We start from the raw sequence: 19292 nt of genomic DNA, 5'->3' as shown, positions 1-19292 counted from the left end.
CCAAGATTAAACAGTATGCAAGGTTAACAGTACAATATTTTTTTTTTTAAAGAAGCCTACTACAAATTACCCCATAGTGGTAAACACCAACTACAAACTACCCCATAGTGGTAAACACCAACTACAAACTACCCCATAGTGGTAAACACCAACTACAAACTGCCCCATAGTGGTAAACACCTACTGCCCCATAGTGGTAAACACCTACTACCCCATAGTGGTAAACACCTACTACCCCATAGTGGTAAACACCTACTACCCCATAGTGGTAAACATCTACTACAAACTACCCCATAGTGGTAAACACCTACTACAAACTACCCCATAGTGGTAAACACCTACTACCCCATAGTGGTAAACACCTACTACCCCATAGTGGTAAACACCTACTACCCCATAGTGGTAAACATCTACTACAAACTACCCCATAGTGGTAAACACCTACTACAAACTACCCCATAGTGGTAAACACCTACTACAAACTAAAAATATCTAGTTAACAGAAGAAAGGAAGACAAAATAAGGACAAAAGAAGGACAGAAGAAAAAGGAAAAGAAAGAGGACAACAAAGTGAAACAGTCAGCACTTCTATTGCAACTTCGTATTTCGTCGTCCTAACGTAGTCTACACTGCTATCTGCCCAGCAGCTAGCCAGCTAGCAAACGTCCACCATCTACCGAATAGCAGCACTGTAGAAACTATTACACTCAACTGAACGACTTGATTAGTGTAGTGTTAGCTAGCTACATAGTTGTCTTTGCTGTCTTCGTATCCAAGATAATTGTGTAGTTTAGAGCGTGTAGTTTTAGAGTGATTATTTTAATTTACCGAGGTTAGCTAGCCAGCTATTTGTCGTCCTTAACGTAGGAGACACTGCTAGATAGCCAACAGCTAGCCAACGTCTACTGAATAGAACTTCCGCACTCAACAACCCGGTCGCATTCCGCTTCGCTCCACAGGTAGTATCACATTTTTCATTTCATTTCATTACAGCACAACGGTTTGATTTGTTTGATCGTAGCTAGCTACATAGCCGTCTGTGTATCAAAGATAATTGTGTAGTCTAGAGCGATTTTCTAGGTTAGCTAGCCAGCTATTGTCGTTCTTTTAACGCAACGTAACGTAATCAACACTGCTAGCTGGCCAGCTAGCCCCCGAATAGCAGCACTGTAGAAACTATTACACTCAACGGAACGACTTGATTAGTGTAGTGTCAACAACGCAGCCACTGCCAGCTAGCCTACAAAGTCAACAACGCAGCCACTGCCAGCTAGCCTACTTCAGCAGTACTGTATCATTTTAATCATTTTAGTCAATAAGATTCTTGCTACGTAAGCTTAACTTTCTGAACATTCGAGACGTGTAGTCCACTTGTCATTCCAATCTCCTTGCATTAGCGTAGCCTCTTCTGTAGCCTGTCAACTATGTGTCTGTCTATCCCTGTTCTCTCCTCTCTGCACAGACCATACAAACGCTCCACACCGCGTGGCCGCTGCCACCCTAATCTGGTGGTCCCAGCGCGCACGACCCACGTGGAGTTCCAGATCTCCGGTAGCCTCTGGAACTGCCGATCTGCAGCCAACAAGGCAGAGTTCATCTCAGCCTATGCCTCCCTCCAGTCCCTCGACTTCTTGGCACTGACAGAAACATGGATCACCACAGATAACACTGCTACTCCTACTGCTCTCTCTTCGTCCGCCCACGTGTTCTCGCACACCCCGAGAGCTTCTGGTCAGCGGGGTGGTGGCATCGGGATCCTCATCTCTCCCAAGTGGTCATTCTCTCTTTCTCCCCTTACCCATCTGTCTATCGCCTCCTTTGAATTTCATGCTGTCACAGTTACCAGCCCTTTCAAGCTTAACATCCTTATCATTTATCGCCCTCCAGGTCCCCTCGGAGAGTTCATCAATGAGCTTGATGCCTTGATAAGCTCCTTTCCTGAGGACGGCTCACCTCTCACAGTTCTGGGCGACTTTAACCTCCCCACGTCTACCTTTGACTCATTCCTCTCTGCCTCCTTCTTTCCACTCCTCTCCTCTTTTGACCTCACCCTCTCACCTTCCCCCCCTACTCACAAGGCAGGCAATACGCTCGACCTCATCTTTACTAGATGCTGTTCTTCCACTAACCTAATTGCAACTCCCCTCCAAGTCTCCGACCACTACCTTGTATCCTTTTCCCTCTCGCTCTCATCCAACACTTCCCACACTGCCCCTACTCGGATGGTATCGCGCCGTCCCAACCTTCGCTCTCTCTCCCCCGCTACTCTCTCCTCTTCCATCCTATCATCTCTTCCCTCTGCTCAAACCTTCTCCAACCTATCTCCTGATTCTGCCTCCTCAACCCTCCTCTCCTCCCTTTCTGCATCCTTTGACTCTATGTCCCCTATCTTCCAGGCCGGCTCGGTCCTCCCCTCCCGCTCCGTGGCTTGACGACTCATTGCGAGCTCACAGAACAGGGCTCCGGGCAGCCGAGCGGAAATGGAGGAAAACTCGCCTCCCTGCGGACCTGGCATCCTTTCACTCCCTCCTCTCTACATTTTCCTCCTCTGTCTCTGCTGCTAAAGCCACTTTCTACCACTCTAAATTCCAAGCATCTGCCTCTAACCCTAGGAAGCTCTTTGCCACCTTCTCCTCCCTCCTGAATCCTCCTCCCCCCCTCCTCCCTCTCTGCAGATGACTTCGTCAACCATTTTGAAAAGAAGGTCGACGACATCCGATCCTCGTTTGCTAAGTCAAACGACACCGCTGGTTCTGCTCACACTGCCCTACCCTGTGCTCTGACCTCTTTCTCCCCTCTCTCCAGATGAAATCTCGCGTCTTGTGACGGCCGGCCGCCCAACAAACTGCCCGCTTGACCCTATCCCCTCCTCTCTTCTCCAGACCATTTCCGGAGACCTTCTCCCTTACCTCACCTCGCTCATCAACTTATCCCTGACCGCTGGCTACGTCCCTTCCGTCTTCAAGAGAACGAGAGTTGCACCCCTTCTGAAAAAACCTACACTCGATCCCTCCGATGTCAACAACTACAGACCAGTATCCCTTCTTTCTTTTCTCTCAAACTCTTGAACGTGCCGTCCTTGGTCAGCTCTCCCGCTATCTCTCTCAGAATGACCTTCTTGATCCAAATCAGTCAGGTTTCAAGACTAGTCATTCAACTGAGACTGCTCTTCTCTGTATCACGGAGGCGCTCCGCACCGCTAAAGCTAACTCTCTCTCCTCTGCTCTCATCCTTCTAGACCTATCGGCTGCCTTCGATACTGTGAACCATCAGATCCTCCTCTCCACCCTCTCCGAGTTGGGCATCTCCGGCGCAGCCCACGCTTGGATTGCGTCCTACCTGACAGGTCGCTCCTACCAGGTGGCGTGGCGAGAATGTCTCCTCACCACGCGCTCTCACCACTGGTGTCCCCCAGGGCTCTGTTCTAGGCCCTCTCCTATTCTCGCTATACACCAAGTCACTTGGCTCTGTCATAACCTCACATGGTCTCTCCTATCATTGCTATGCAGACGACACAATTAATCTTCTCCTTTCCCCCTTCTGATGACCAGGTGGCGAATCGCATCTCTGCATGTCTGGCAGACATATCAGTGTGGATGACGGATCACCACCTCAAGCTGAACTTCGGCAAGACGGAGCTGCTCTTCCTCCCGGGGAAGGACTGCCCGTTCCATGATCTCGCCATCACGGTTGACAACTCCATTGTGTCCTCCTCCCAGAGCGCTAAGAACCTTGGCGTGATCCTGGACAACACCCTGTCGTTCTCAACTAACATCAAGGCGGTGGCCCGTTCCTGTAGGTTCATGCTCTACAACATCCGCAGAATTACGACCCTGCCTCACACAGGAAGCGGTGCAGGTCCTAATCCAGGCACTTGTCATCTCCCGTCTGGATTACTGCAACTCGCTGTTGGCTGGGCTCCCTGCCTGTGCCATTAAACCCCTACAACTCATACAGAACGCCACAGCCCGTCTGGTGTTCAACCTTCCCAAGTTCTCTCACGTCACCCCGCTCCTCCATTCTCTCCACTGGCTTCCAGTTGAAGCTCGCATCCGCTACAAGACCATGGTGCTTGCCTACGGAGCTGTGAGGGGAACGGCACCTCAGTACCTCCAGGCTCTGATCAGGCCCTACACCCAAATAAGGGCACTGCGTTCATCCACCTCTGGCCTGCTCGCCTCCCTACCACTGAGGAAGTACAGTTCCCGCTCAGCCCAGTCAACTGTTCGCTTCTCTGGCTCCCCAATGGTGGAACAAACTCCCTCACGACGCCAGGACAGTGGAGTCAATCACCACCCCACCTCTTTAAGGAATACCTAGGATAGGATAAAGTAATTCTCACCCCCCCCCTTAAAATATTTAGATGCACTATTGTAAAGTGGCTGTTCCACTGGATGTCATAAGGTGAATGCACCAATTTGTAAGTCGCTCTGGATAAGAGCGTCTGCTAAATGACTTAAATGTAAATGTACCCCATAGTGGTAAACACCTACTACAAACTACCCCATAGTGGTAAACACCTACTACATGACTGGACATGCTACACACGATAACATCCTTTCAAAAACAAATCAAAGCCGTAAAATAATTGAAGTGGGGCGGCAGCGTAGCCTAGTGGTTAGAGCATTGGACTAGTAACCGGAAGGTTGCGAGTTCAAACCCCCGAGCTGACAAGGTACAAATCTGTCGTTCTGCCCCTGAACAGGCAGTTAACCCACTGTTCCCAGGCCGTCATTGAAAATAAGAATATGTTCCTAACTGACTTGCCTGGTTAAATAAAGGTAAAAAAAAACTTCCTATAGCCAGTGAAATATGTCAGTCACCGATACGTTGTATGTTTAAAACCACCTAGAATAACGACATAAAGATTTGAGTTTACAGGAAATGTCAAATTGTTCAGTATTGAAATTAGAACACCACATGGTTCATTCAAAATGGCCAGATTTTCTTTCTTGATGGTAGTAAATCAGACATAAGACAAGCATTCATTTGTAGATTTATTCATACATCAAAACACAGTCGTGAAGTTGAATCGACTTGGCCTGGTTTCCCCCAGTTCCATCGAGATGTCCTTGCTGACCAATCAGGAGTGTAAAGAGGTCTTGCCGGTGTAAAACAGGAGAGCTAGAGGGGGAAAATAGTGTGAGAATGAAACCCTGGTGATACTGTAGGGACTAATACACAAGGTATGAGATGACTTGATCAGAGATGAACCAATCAGTCAGAGTTACATCAGACTGGGGCGGTAATGATGACTCATCACGTCAGAGTCTGTAGTGTAGAACACATTGCATGGGTCAGTGTGATGATCCAAGAGGAACATTCAACAGAACATTAACATCTTCCTAATATTGATCTGCCCCCTTTTCCATTACAACACATATCCACTGAGTGGTCAACACATTAACCTGACCAGGTGAAAGGGAGCCCTTATTGAAGTGATGGTTAAATCAGTGTAGATACAGACAGGTTCAAAGGGGTTTTAAACCACAATACAAGGATTGTGTACCACTCAGAGGGTGAATGGACAAGACAAAGGATTTAAGATCCTTTATAATATATAATATAATAATATAATAATATATAATAATAATCGAATGAGGTATGGCAGGTGCCAGGCACACCGGTTTGTATCAACTGAAACACTGCTGGGTTTGTCAAGCCCAACAGTTCTCATGTGGATCAACACTGGTCCACCACCCAAAGGACATCCAGCTAACTAGACTCCAATGCCGAACCACAGTTGTGTCACGGGCCAACATCCCTGTGGAACGCTTACAGACCCCTTGTAGGCAGACAGACAACAGGCTGTTCTGAGGGTAAAGTCAATATTAGGAAGGTGTTAATGTCCTCTATACTCAGTGTATTATAATAACACTACACACCTTCCCACTCCACCAGCACAGCAACACTTCAGCAGCCAATCAGATCTAAAGAAACAGAGAACAGTTTTAAAACCAAATAATCCCCATTTTAGATTACTAGACTACATCCAGAACATTCTAAAACCAGATCAGAACACTAGGTTCAGTCATTGTAGCCATCCAGCCAGCAGTCCAGGGTCTGGGGTCAATCCCCCACCCAGACACCCTCCCTCCAGGCAGGCAGCCCACCTTACCCCTGCCCCGAAGCACAAGAGCAGGCTTGTCAGTGTCTGCCCAACCCACAGGAGGACCGATGGGAGACCAGACCTTGATCCAGCCCCAGAACACAGGACAGGACTGCCAGACTGGCACGGATGTCTGCATCATTTAAAACATTCCAGAATGCTTCATTTGGAAGGAGTGTTAAGATTCCGTCTAAAGTCACACACCTTTCCAAACCCTGCAGACACCAGCACCTCAACCAGAGGGGCAGAAACCTAGAGGGAGAAAGTAGGAAACCATGAAGTGACATTGTAAGACCTTGTAGTCAGACATGAGATCAGTCTATAGCAGTGTATTCTAATCCTAGGGACCCAAAAATGTCAAGTGTTTACCCCACCAAGAACAAGGCTTAGGTGGTATCCCAGAGTATTTCAGAAACGACCGGGGTTCAATAACAGTAAGATTATTTCTGACGTTTACATTTATAGAAACTTAAGTAAATAGCTGCAGCCAACATTAGGGTCTGATTATTCAAGACTAAAAAGTGAAAGATCAGAATTGAGCTGTCAGTCTAAACAAAGCCTTTACATCTAAGTCCCAAGAACCAGGATTGTGAAACACTGCTCTAGAGTATAGATCAGTTCAGTAACCAATCAGTCAGCTTAACATCAGACTGGGGCGGTAACCGGAAATCATCACTTCTACATGATAAAGGACAGTTAATGGCAACAGATGAAGTGAAAGTTGATCCTTACACACCTTGAGGTCGTGCAGCAACAGTTCTCCAGTGGCCAGGCTGGAACAGTCAAGACCTGGAAGAACAGATCCCAAATTAAACATTATGCAGAAGTACATTAGGTACTGCAGACTATATGCAGAGCATTCTGAAATGAGATCAGACTTGGTTTCAGTCATTGTAGCCATCCAGCCAGTGGTCCAAGGTCTGGCTCCAAGCTCCCCACCCAGACACCCTCCCTCCAGGCAGGCAGCCCACCTTACCCCCGCCCCCGAGGATAAGAGCAGGCTTGTCAGTGTCTGCCCAACCCACAGGAGGACCGATGGGAAACCTGGGTTGATGCCAGCCACAGAGCACCGGACCGAAGCCAATCAACTGTGACAACTGTTTCATCACAAACAGCATTCCAGAATGTTCCATGTGGTGGGTGTGTGCTGTAGCAAAGCTTTCATGGGAGTTGTAGTTCCCCCAGTGATGTTAATGAGTAGGTGGAGTTTGTAGCAAGTGCAAGAGGTGCAGGGTCAGTGAGTGAAGATGCTGTAAAAACAAATCATACACACCTGCCTGAAGACTGCAGACCCACAAGGACATCAACTGGGGGAGGAGAGTTGAGGGATTATTAAGTGATATTGTAAGAACTAGTGGTCAGACAGACCAGTCAACAGCACATCATTAACTAATCTTAGGGACCCACCCCTCTGGGATCCCAGGACCAGAACACACTGCTAGAGTAGATCAGTTCAGTAACCAATCAGTCAGCTTAACATCAGACTGGGGCGGTAATATGAAATCATCACTTCTACTAACCAACAGGTGGCACCATTATAAATTTCACATCTATTATTCAGTCTGGTCCTTGAATCGTCTTGGTCCATTTTCCCACCACACTAGAGTGGCTGATTCTACTTCCTCATGTTGTGCCTTGTGTTCAGCCAGGAGTGGACAGACTGCTGCAGTCATTGTCTGAACATCAGGAAGTAGCATAGATTGCAGTTGACAAGTGAAACAATCTGCCAGCTGGTTGTGCTACACTTCTACTCACAATAACTTGAATTACACACCTTCATTCACTGTCACAGCAAAGAGCTTCCTTCTAGTGGCCAGTCTGGTACAACAGTCAGGACCTGGAAGAGGAGATTTTCTATCTGTATTAATGTGATAAACTGCAGTACAGCAAAGTGGCCCCACCTCTATAGATCAGTTCAGTAACCAATCAGTCAGCTTAACATCAGACTGGGGCGGTAACCGGAAATCATCACTTCTACATGATAAAGGACAGAAGTCAAGTCGATCCCACACACCTTGAGGTAGTTCAGTACCAGGCATCTTCTAGTGACCAGTCTGGTACCACCATCAGGACCTGAAGGAGTACAGTCAAAATACAGATGTTGAACAGCACTACATTAAAGATGGCTTTTTGTCTGAGTTGCTATCCCACAGCTATCCAAAAGACCAAAGACCAGCACTTACCACCCTGAGAGACAAAAGGGGAAGGTGCTGACAAGGGCCCTGTACTGCATCAGGACTACCACTAGTAGCAGCACAAATCACACGCGACAACCAGCATGACATGATTCTCCATATTAAATCTATTAGCAGCCATTTTGGATCAACAATGCAGAGCCAAATGCTATTTTGTGTGAGTCTCTGGTCCCATCAGACAGTTGGTAACCCCAACCAGCTGTCCCCTTGTTGCCCCGGCAACGCCAGTGGGTCCACCTTTGCAGGTTCTGTCGTCGACGCAGGGCGTAAGACGCGTGCGGGTGTCATCACTAGGAGCCAGAGTCACCACGACTACCAAACATCAACTGTTCCCTTTGGTTTGCGGTGAGTTTATACACTAGACGGGTTATAGCTTGTGGCTAAGGCAGAGGATCTGGATAAGATCTAGATTCATTACCCATAACAATTACCAAACGTACTCATTAACCAAAACTCACCAGTCTAGTTGGCATCACGGCTCCCTGTTCAGCCACATACAGAAGAACCTAGGAAGACATAAGCTTCAGGTTACAGTCTGGGTGGGGACCAGATATGAGGGCACAAAGAGGGGGTTAGACATAACATATGTAGCCTTTATGACGGGTTACATAGCCCTCTGCTGAAGTCAGCTATTCCTTTTCTCAACAGGAGTTCAGACGAACGAGATTCCAAAGAGAATATTCATCATGTTCAGCAGAAGGTTGGGAGAGCTAAAACATGTCACGTTCAGCTAAACTATACAAGTAAAAGTTGACAATGCTGTGTAAATACCAATACAATAAACCATAAAGCACCACTTGGGACAACTTCAGAACCACAACTTACCAGTACGTTGGAGTCCACGCTGCAATGCCACGGACCACAGCACCCAAACCCTGAAGAACGAAAGGCAAACATTTTATTAGTGTGACGATTGAGGAGTCGATGACCAACTGCTGCACTATATACAGTCACTCAGCAGTTCATGTTGTTTCACATCGGTTCAAAGTGAGCTAAGATTGTCATCATTGGGACTGTAGCATCTTCAAGTGACTGGTTCCACAGAGTCATGTCACTCAACCCACATGGCACCCCAGTCCCTATACAGTGGACTACTTATTGACGAGACCGACTGGCCGTACTCTATTGTGACCTGCACCATGGTGGTCCCAATCACAGCCGGATGTGCCCTCGACCCCTGAGCCACTCAGGAGCAGTCCACAAGGTGCCATTTGGGATTCCAGCAACATGCATACAGGTGGAAGACCAATCCTACCCGTAGTGGGGAACCCAGTTTGATAGTTGTTGGACAAACTCACCAGTGAAGGCAGTGTTAATCCCTTCAGGAAACTTCATCCCCACGTCTGTTGAAATGAGAAAGGAAGTGAGTGTTTTGCTGTAAAGAACATTTAAACAAACAACTGGTTCATTAGCTACAGTCACTCAGTAGTTCATGTCGTTTCACATAGGTTCAAAGTGAGCTAAGTTAATCATCATTGGGACTGTAGCACGTACCGGTAGCCATAGAAACTAAACAGTCATTCCAAGAAGCCATCTTGTACAGTCGGCCAGCCAAAAAGTGAAATTGCCTTCATCCAAAGTCACCCCCTATTCCCTTTATAGTACACAGGTCCTGGTCTAAGGCAGGGCACTATAAAGGGAAGTGGGGTACCATTTCAAATGATGTCAGTGTCTTAATATTCACCAACCTGGATTTTCAAAGCGCATCAGTCTCGTTGTCTGGAATCAGGTATTCTGTAGAAGGAATCACAAAATAATGTTAGTTATAGCTTAGCTTCTATGAGAGGATAGAAGGTTCTTGAATAGAGCCCATCAGATCAAAGAGTATCTTCACAAAATAATCAGACATATGCTTGTCAATGGATCATCATATAAAGCCCAGATGTAGTGGCCATATAGAAATGTGGTGCCATTAGAAGTGTCCTGAACCCCAGTGAATAAACTCAAATGTTACTCACCAGCACACATTCCTATTCCAGAATGGAACTCCAAGTGGAGATTCTGTTCAGATGCCTTGAAGTCAGGAAGTCATGTCACAAGTAATGCAGACCTGAGCAAAGAACACATCCATGTTAGTGACCCACTAGTCTGTATATTACTACAAGAGGCTTTGAAACACAGGACAAGGAGGCCATCAGATCAAAGTTAGCATCACCAAAAATCAGATATATGCTTGTCATTGAGGATCATCATTTACAGCCAGTCAGTTACCGCATGCTGAAAGTCCACCCCAAAGTGCACTGAGGTAAGTTAAATGTAGTTTTGCTAGCCAATGCTAACTAAAGCTAGCATAACGGCGAAGTCTACAGGTATGTTCTCGCATGCTAGCTGATAGCCATATTCTTAATAGTTGTTAATGCTAGCATATATTCACTTAATAATCTACCTTTACAGTGAAATTGTATCCATTTACTTGGGAATTAGATAAAGGGCCCTGGCGAATCCCTTAAAGGTGAAGGGCAGACAAGCTGAACACATTAATGATCTTAGAGGTAAAGTCAATGTACTCACGTGTCATTCTTCTGGACTTCCCGGCATCTGTCCTGCATTTCTGTTGATCAGGGGGGAAGTTAGAGGTCCATTTATGAACAGGCGACATGCAGTGAACTACTTCTGACCAGATCAATGTTAATAAGTAGTACACTATTGAGAATAGGGTGCTATTAGGGCAGAAAAGAGTCGAATCAGGGGCCAAATGCTACTCAGAATCTGGTAAAGAAGTTTCTTCTTCAAAGGCTGATTCGGTAAGAGAGAGTTCATTTTATCATCACCGTAGCAGAGACCTCTAATGTTGGGTTTATAATGACCGATGGTCCTAACTGGAAAGCTAGCATACTAGCTAACATGGCACGTGGTTAGCAACATGCTAACTAAAACCAGGTATTTAAGTAATATGTTTCTTACCAAAGCAGCACATTCGAGTCATCGGCATCCTGAAAGGAGAAAATGATAAGTGAACTCATGATAGTTACAACCCCGGTAGCCAGACATTAAATAACGGTGTTCGCCATGTGACCTCGCTAGTTGCGGACACGTGTTCTGCAAACGCAGCATTTCGAAACAAGTTCTTGGTTAAATATAAATTGCACGTCTCTCATCAGAGATACTAAAGTACAATCAGGTATTCAGAACAGGTCTGTGTAAATTCTCATCATCGAAAGACGTTGTAATGCTAACAGACATAAATAACACTCTGAACATGAAATGAAATCAAAACATGTTTGATACTATAAATAAAAAGGTAGTCATTTGTCGAGTAAATTCTGCAGACCAGTAGAGGAGTTGAAACAAAAGGATGGCTTTAGATTGAACGCCCAAGTGGCGACAAAACAGACGAAAGGCAACTTTCAATGTTACTGATAGGGGCTTTTGCCGCATCCCGCCAACAGTTAAATATAGTTACCCGGTTAACTAATAGAAGCAAATGCAAATATATAGTATTTATCGTAAATGAAGAATGCAAATAAAGGCTACACATTAGTGCATTGTAGTGAATGTGTTCCTATCAAATGCGTAGCTAAAAGGATGTTCGTGGGAGAGACGGGATATTTAACCTTACCTCGGTTGGATGGGAGAAGAAAATGGAAGGAGTGGAAGGTTCCTGCGCCTTTTATCCTCTTTACGTCCGTGCGTCACGAGCGCGGACTCCTTCCTCATTCCTCCTTTGAAAAAGGTTTTGCAAAAAAAAAAAAATCTAATACATTTTTATTATTGTTGTGAATATCAATACAAAAACATTGCTACAAGTGAAACGGTTGATATTGATCAGTTTGCACACGAAATTAAATACAGCTATCACAGGAAATAGCATTACAAATTTGCCGCCAACAACCTCATCTGCCTGCACTCGGTCTGATATTTTTCAAGCCTTTGCCAGGTTTATGTTTAGGTTTATTTTAACTTCCTGGTACAGATGCAAAATTATGTCATAGCCTACAACACACATATATATACACACATATATATATATACACATACATATATACACATATACATATATACATATACACATACATATATATATATACACATATACACATACACATACATACATATATATATATATTTTTTTTTACTCATATCTAAAATTATAAGATCAGCCTAAATATATGGACAATGCATTATACATAAATAAAAATGCAAGTCAATTTATGAAATGGGGCAGGATAATCCCATCCTAGATCTGCCTTTCAGCCTTTACTAGTCCTGTGTTAGCGGGTGAGGCCCAGAACGATAATGTGGTTCAAGAGGGTCCTCGTGTCCGTTGTGGCCTGTTCCCTGGGCGGGGCACAGACCAGCCCATCATCCAGGTAAGACAGTTATTCCTCCAGTAGAATGCACCACCAGAGCAAAAGGCAAAGGCCGGCCGGCCCGCCAGGCAAAATGCTGCAGAAACAGTGTCCACCATGCCATGTTACAGCCCATTCGGATACGTCCTAGCCCAGAGCTCTCTCACCATAGTAAACAAAGAATAACTGATAAAGATTTCACATTGCCGGTGTCTGTGAAAATTAAGTGTCCATTGCCCTAGCCGCAACAATGGGAGGGGTGTATGTGGACTGTAATGGCTGGTTAACATGTTTGTCAGACAAGAGCCCTTGGCCATAATGAGGGGTTTTATCTAAACTCATTTGAAAAACGTTCAGTCATCCAAGACGTCTAAACACCAGAAGGACGATGAGACATGAGAGGAGCCAGGACTACAGCAGTGGATTTGGAGTTCGTAGCCTTCCCATCACTTCATTTAGTTCCCATGGGGACCCCACTTTCCTCTTTCAGGTTGACCTTTGGGCCTGTGAGATGCTGCCAATGTCGGTGGCGAGCACGTCAAGATAACTGCTCAGTGCCACCCTTCTTAGACGCAGACCTTGCATTTCTCAAGGCGAAACACCATACTGGAAATGGTAGTTTCTCTCTGTGGAAGGAAGAGAAGGGTAGTGTGTACACCCTGCAGTGGAACAGAAGACGATGGCAACCCCAGAAACACACTGGGTTAGACCAGCAGTGTAATAGAGCTCTTATGAGAGTTTCTAAGGTTAACTATGATAGTTACTGTCTGTACTGTAAAGGAGTGTATAACTATAGTAAACACAGCTATTCCCAGAAACCCTCAGTGTACTAGAGCTGAGATGGGAGTTTCTATGGGAAACTAAGATGGTTACTGTTTTACTGTAAAGGAGTGTATAACTATAGTAAACACAGCTATTCCCCGAAACCCTCAGTGTACTAGAGCTGAGATGTGAGTTTCTAAGGTTAACTATGATAGTTACTGTTTTACTGTAAAGTAGTGCAACAGAAAACTAGTAAACCCAGTTACACACTGTGCAAGGCCAGTGTAATATACCTGAAAAAATGGTTTCTAAGGGAAAACTAGGATAGTTTGTAAGTCGCTCTGGATAAGAGCGTCTGCTAAATGACTTAAATGTAAATGTAGTTACTGTATGTAGCCTACTATATGGAGTGCAACAGAAACAATAGTGAAACCAACCAGCTACACACTATGTTTGGAAAAAACAGCAATGCAATAGAGATGTGTGTCCAATTTAGGGGAAACAGTGTGATCTCACTATGGTGGCAAGCACATACCCAGCCTAATACTGGAAAATGAAGCCAACCGTGTAATATACTCCCGTCTACAGTAAACACTGCGCAATACTTTACTATTGTAAAGATTACTACGGACCTACAGTATCAGCCTGTCTCGTACACTATCCGAAGGACATACGTGGATGGAGTGTGGCCTGCCTGTTCGTGAAAGGACACGGTTGTAACTCACGCCACGTGTATTTCTTGCTACATACGTGGGCGTTCGGGTTGGCAGACCTTAAGGGTAAGTGTGCTTATAACGTTGGTCCTGCAAATGGTCACTTCTCATGTAAGCTAACTAGCTACTTTGCATTGCCCGGTTACCGTGGAACACAGAAGAGTCCAGGCAAGATGGCTGCGCCCTGTGAGAGATGAGGCGTGGTGCGCAACCTTTGCTCTCAGGGGAGAACTGCAAGTCCGCGAGAGCGAAACATTCAGTCTCCTGGTGTACCAACCTTGCAGAGTCGGCGAGGTTCCCGAGCCCGAAAGTTAAAACCGGAATAGTTCCGGTGGAAAGACACGTCACACAGTCCACAAGAGCAAACGCTCAGCGCCGCAATACTGGTCGACCGAACCGAGTATCACCCAGGTTGGTACACTGTCACAAGAAATTAGAAAAAGGACACACAGGCCCAACAGAGTCGTGGGAAAGCAGATCACCCATATGGAGAGGCTACCTGCTCCAAGCTATTGAATAGCGGCGGGTATACCCAGCCTGGTCTCATAAACTAGGCGTAGTTAACATACTATAGGCTCTCTCTTGGCCAGGTCGCAGTTGTAAATTAGAACTTGTTCTCAACTGGTCTACCTGGTTAAATAAAGGTGAAATAAATTAAATGTAAAAAATCCAGGGCACTCAAATTAGTGTGGTATGTTTACAAAAGCGGTTAGACATATAGCGCCCCACATCTAGCAACCCAAAGTTTGTGAGTTTGAATCTCTTCACGGACAATTTTGGCAAATGTTCAACTTTTTAGGACCACAAACATAAGGGGTAACACACGTCACAGGGGCTATAAAACTGAAGCATCCGTTTAGAAGGTTTTCTCACCACCAAATATGGTAGCGAGAGGAAGTCCAGTCAGGTGTCGTGGGAGGATGGAACGAGGTGAAACTGGGCTGACATTCTACAAATTTTCGCACTGATGAAACATCTGATCTCATACTTTTTATTTTCCCAAAACTAGAATCTGTTATGAACACAGTGCACTAAGTTTTATAGACTTTATAGACTAAAGTTGTAAAAAAACAACAACAAAAAACAGCTTGTGTTAGTTAGAAATACGTGTCTTTGGGTATGCCTCTGTGCATGTACACCCAAGATGTATCCACTCTGACAGATTTCTTACCATGTGAGTACTGCTTCTTCTTCTTTGTTTTATTGTCGAATCCAACCAACTGACAGGTGAATACACCGCCACCTACTGTACAGGAGGGAGATGCCGGTCACGACCTCTCTATACCACTATATTCTCTTAACTAACCCTGAATTTCAAATCAAATCATTCCCCACTCCCATCACCCCACCCAAAATACAACCCACAGCCCATTCTCATCTAACCTCTCTGACCTTGTCAAACAACCTCTCCCTTTCTACATAAAATTGTATTGGTCACGTACACATATTTAGCAGATGTTATTGCGGGTGTAGCGAAATGCTTGTGTTCCTAGCTCCAACAGTGCAGTAGTATCTAACAATTCACAGCAATACACACATCTAAAGGTAAATAATGGAATTAAGAAATATATAAATATTAGGATTAGGAGGTCGACCGATTAATCGGATATCACGTTTTTATAACAATCTGAAATCGGTATTTTTGGGCACCGATTTGACATTTAAAAAATGTATTTATACCTTTTATTTAACTAGGCAAGTCAGTTAAGAACACTCTCTAAATTTTCAATGACGGCCTAGGAACGGTGGGTTAACTGCCTTGTTTAGGGGCAGAACGACAGGTTTTCACCTTGTCAGCTCGGGGGATACAATCTTGCAACCTTACAGTTAACTAGTCCAACGCAACAACGACCTGCCTCTCTCTCGTTGCACTCCACGCGAATGCAGTAAGCCAAGGTAAGTTGCTAGCTAGCATTAAACATATCTTACAAAAAACTATCAATCATAATCACTAGTTAACTACACATGGTGGATGATATTACTAGATATTATCTAGCGTGTCCTGCGTTGCATATAATCTGACTGAGCGGTGGCACTTTCATTGCGTTTTGCCAGCAGCTCTTCGTTGTGCGTCAAGCATTGCGCTGTTTATGACTTCAAGCCTATCAACTCCCGAGATGTGGCTGGTGTAACTGAAGTGAAATGGCTAGCTAGTTAGCGCGCTCTAATAGCGTTTCAAACGTCACCCGCTTTGAGCCTTCTAGTAGTTGCTCCCCTTGCTCTGCATGGGTAATGCTGCTTCGAGGGTGGCTGTTGTCGTTGTGTTCCTGGTTCGAGCCCAGGGAGGAGCGGGACAGAAGCTATACTGTTACACTGGCAATACTAAAGTGCCTATAAGAACATCCAATAGTCAAAGGTATATGAAATACAAATGGTATAGAGAGAAATAGTCCTATAATAACTACAACCTAAAACCTCTTACCTGGGAATATTGAAGACTCATGTTAAAAGGAACCACCAGCTTTCATATGTTCTCATGTTCTGAGCAAGGAACTGAAACGTTAGCTTTCTTATATAGCACATATTTCAATTTTACTTTCTTGTCCAACACTTTGTTTTTGCATTATTTAACCCAAATTTAACATGTTTCATTATTTACTTGAGGCTAAATTGATTTTATTTATGTATTATATTAAGTTAAAATAAGTGTTCATTCAGTATTGTTGTAATTGTCATTATTCAAAATAAATAAATTAAAAATTGTCCGATTAATCGGTATTGCCTTTATTTGGTCCTCCAATAATCGGTATCGGCATTGAAAAATAATAATCGGTCGACCTCTAATTAGGATGAGCAATGTCTGAGTGGCATTCAATCAAATGTATTTATAAAGCCCTTCTTACATCAGCTGATGTCACAAAACGCAGCCTAAAACCCCAAACAGCAAGCAATGCAGGTGAAGAAGCACGGTGGCTAGGAAAAACTCCCTAGAAAGGCCAGAACCTAGGAAGAAACCTAGAGAGGAACCAGGCTATGAGGGGTGGCCAGTCCTCTTCTGGCTGTGCCGGGTAGAGATTGTAACAGAACATGGCCAAGATGTTCAAATGTTCATAGATGACCAGCAGGGTCAAATAATAATAATCACAGTGGTTGTCGAGGGTGCAAACAGGTCAGCACCTCAGGAGTAAATGTCAGTTGGCTTTTCATAGCCGATCATTCAGAGTTTCTCTACTGCTCCTGCTGTCTCTAGAGAGTTGAAAACAGTAGGTCTGGGACAGGTAGCATGTCCGGTGAACAGGTCAGGGTTCCATAGCCGCAGGCAGAACAGTTGAAACTGGAGCAGCAGCACAGCCAGGTGGACTGGGGACAGCAAGGAGTCATCAGGCCAGGTAGTCCTGAGGCATGGTCCTAGGGCTCAGGTCCTCCCGAAAGAGAGAGAATTAGAGATAGCATACTTAAATTCACACAGGACACAGGCATTGACTAAAGTACAGTACAATACAGCATATGAGATGAGTAAAACAGTATGTAAACACTATTAAAGTGACTAGTGCTCCATTATTAAAGTGACCAGTGATTCCATGTCTATGTACATAGGGCAGCATCCTCTAAGGTGCAGGGTTGAGTAACCGGGTGGTAGCCGGCTAGTGATGGCTATTTAACAGTCTGATGGCTTTGAGATAGAATCTGTTTTTCAGTCTCTCGGTCCCAGCTTATATGCACCTGTACAGACCTCGCCTTCTGGATGATAGCAAGGTGAACAGGCCGTGGTTCGGGTGGTTGAACTCCTTGATGATCTTTTTGGCCTTCCTGTGACATCGGGTGGTGTAGGTGTCCTGGAGGGCAGGTAGTTTGCCCCCGGTGATGCGTTGTGCCGTACCAGGCGGTGATACAGCCTGGCAGGATGCTCTCGATTGTGCATCTGTAGAAGTTTGTGAGTGCTTTTGGTGACAAGAAAATGTCTTCAGCCTCCTGAGGTTGAAGAGGCGCTGCTGCGCCTTCTTCACGATGCTGTCTGTGTGGGTGGACCAATTCAGTTTGTCTGTGATGTGTATGCCGAGGAATTTAAAACTTTACTACCCTCTCCACTACTGTTCCATCGATGTGGATAGGAGGGTGTTCCCTCGGCTCTTTCCTGAAGTCCACAATCATCTCCTTAGTTTTGTTGACGTTGAGTGTGAGGTTGTTTTCCTGACACCACACTCCGAGGGCCCTCACCTCCTCCCTGTAGGCCGTCTCGTCGTTGTCAAGAATGATGCGGTGACCAAAGAATAAAAGATTTTCAGGCTGAACTGATGGGGAATCCATTTCGACGAAGGCTGAGAAGTGAAGCGTTTTTATTTATTTTTATTTACATGCAACATGTTAACATTTAACATGCAAGAGTTAAAGTTCATATAAGGAAATCAGTCAATTGAAATGATTCATTAGGCCCTAATCTATGGATTTCACATGACTGGGAATACAGATATGCATCTGTTGGTCACAGATACCTTTAAAAAAAAGTAGGGGCGTGGATCAGAAAACCAGTCAGTATCTTGTGTGACCACCATTTGCCCCATGCAGCGCGACACTCTCCTTTGCTCAGGCTGTTGATTGTGGCCTGGGAACGTTGTCCCAAGGGCTGTTCGGAGTTGCTGGATATTGGTGGGTACTGGGAACATGCTGTCGTGCACATTGATCCAGAGCATCCTAAACATGCTCAATGGGTGACATCTGGTCAGTCTGCAGGCCTGGGAGAACTGGGACATTTTCAGCTACCAGGAATTGTGTACAAATCCTTGCGACATGCGGTGATGGTGGTGGATGAATGGCACGACAATGAGCCTCGGGATCTCGTCACGGTATCTCTGCATTCAAATTGCCTTCGATAAAATGCAATTGTGTTCGTTGTCCGTAGATCATGCCTTCCCATACCATAACCCCACCGCCATCATGGGGCACTCTGTTCACAACGTTGACATCAGCAAACCGCTTGCCCACATGACGCCATGCAGATGGTCTGCGGTTGTGAGGCCCGGTTGAACGTGCTGCCAAATGCAGTGAAGACGCGTGCAGCGATGTCATCCAGTAGCCAGTCTACTCCGGTCAGTAGGTTCTCTCCTGTCACAGCACTGCAGCCGATGATACACCAGTGGTGGGTCTTAATGTCATCCAGACATTAAGTGTGTGTGTATAGGTGGGTACTGTGTTCTCACCTCTCCTATGGTTTCTCTACTCAGTGATCCAGGAATGTCCTGTTTGTTGAGTAGCTCCTGGTGTGTGTGTGTGTGTGTGTGTGTGT

The 19292-nt window shown here is 45.3% G+C and overlaps 1 long non-coding RNA gene and 7 other non-coding genes across 8 annotated transcripts; all 8 read right to left on the bottom strand.

Moving 5' to 3' along the window:
• Positions 1-4984: 4984 nt before the first annotated feature.
• On the bottom strand, positions 4985-11922 carry LOC124008532. Its single transcript, XR_006834111.1, has 15 exons — positions 11864-11922; positions 11209-11237; positions 10816-10855; positions 10263-10354; positions 9993-10038; positions 9603-9647; positions 9130-9179; positions 8763-8810; positions 8124-8182; positions 7884-7946; positions 7383-7416; positions 6846-6898; positions 6314-6361; positions 5886-5930; positions 4985-5124 (listed from the first exon to the last, which is right to left on the bottom strand). It is a non-coding gene; the product is annotated as an uncharacterized LOC124008532 (long non-coding RNA).
• LOC124008964 lies at positions 5197-5270 on the bottom strand. Its single transcript, XR_006834196.1, has one exon. It is a non-coding gene; the product is annotated as a small nucleolar RNA SNORD31 (small nucleolar RNA).
• On the bottom strand, positions 6723-6792 carry LOC124008967. The gene has a single exon (XR_006834199.1). It is a non-coding gene; the product is annotated as a small nucleolar RNA SNORD31 (small nucleolar RNA).
• Positions 7557-7626, bottom strand: LOC124008962. The gene has a single exon (XR_006834194.1). It is a non-coding gene; the product is annotated as a small nucleolar RNA SNORD31 (small nucleolar RNA).
• Positions 8019-8088, bottom strand: LOC124008966. Its single transcript, XR_006834198.1, has one exon. It is a non-coding gene; the product is annotated as a small nucleolar RNA SNORD31 (small nucleolar RNA).
• On the bottom strand, positions 8474-8600 carry LOC124008968. The gene has a single exon (XR_006834200.1). It is a non-coding gene; the product is annotated as a small nucleolar RNA SNORD22 (small nucleolar RNA).
• LOC124008960 lies at positions 8925-8996 on the bottom strand. Its single transcript, XR_006834192.1, has one exon. It is a non-coding gene; the product is annotated as a small nucleolar RNA SNORD30 (small nucleolar RNA).
• On the bottom strand, positions 9722-9785 carry LOC124008958. The gene has a single exon (XR_006834190.1). It is a non-coding gene; the product is annotated as a small nucleolar RNA SNORD29 (small nucleolar RNA).
• Positions 11923-19292: the final 7370 nt, after the last annotated feature.

The sequence above is a fragment of the Oncorhynchus gorbuscha genome, linkage group LG21, assembly GCF_021184085.1.
Source record: "Oncorhynchus gorbuscha isolate QuinsamMale2020 ecotype Even-year linkage group LG21, OgorEven_v1.0, whole genome shotgun sequence".
NCBI classification, from domain to species: domain Eukaryota; kingdom Metazoa; phylum Chordata; class Actinopteri; order Salmoniformes; family Salmonidae; genus Oncorhynchus; species Oncorhynchus gorbuscha.
Note: the sequence above shows the minus strand (reverse complement) of the source record. Positions and strands in the feature narration are given on the sequence as shown.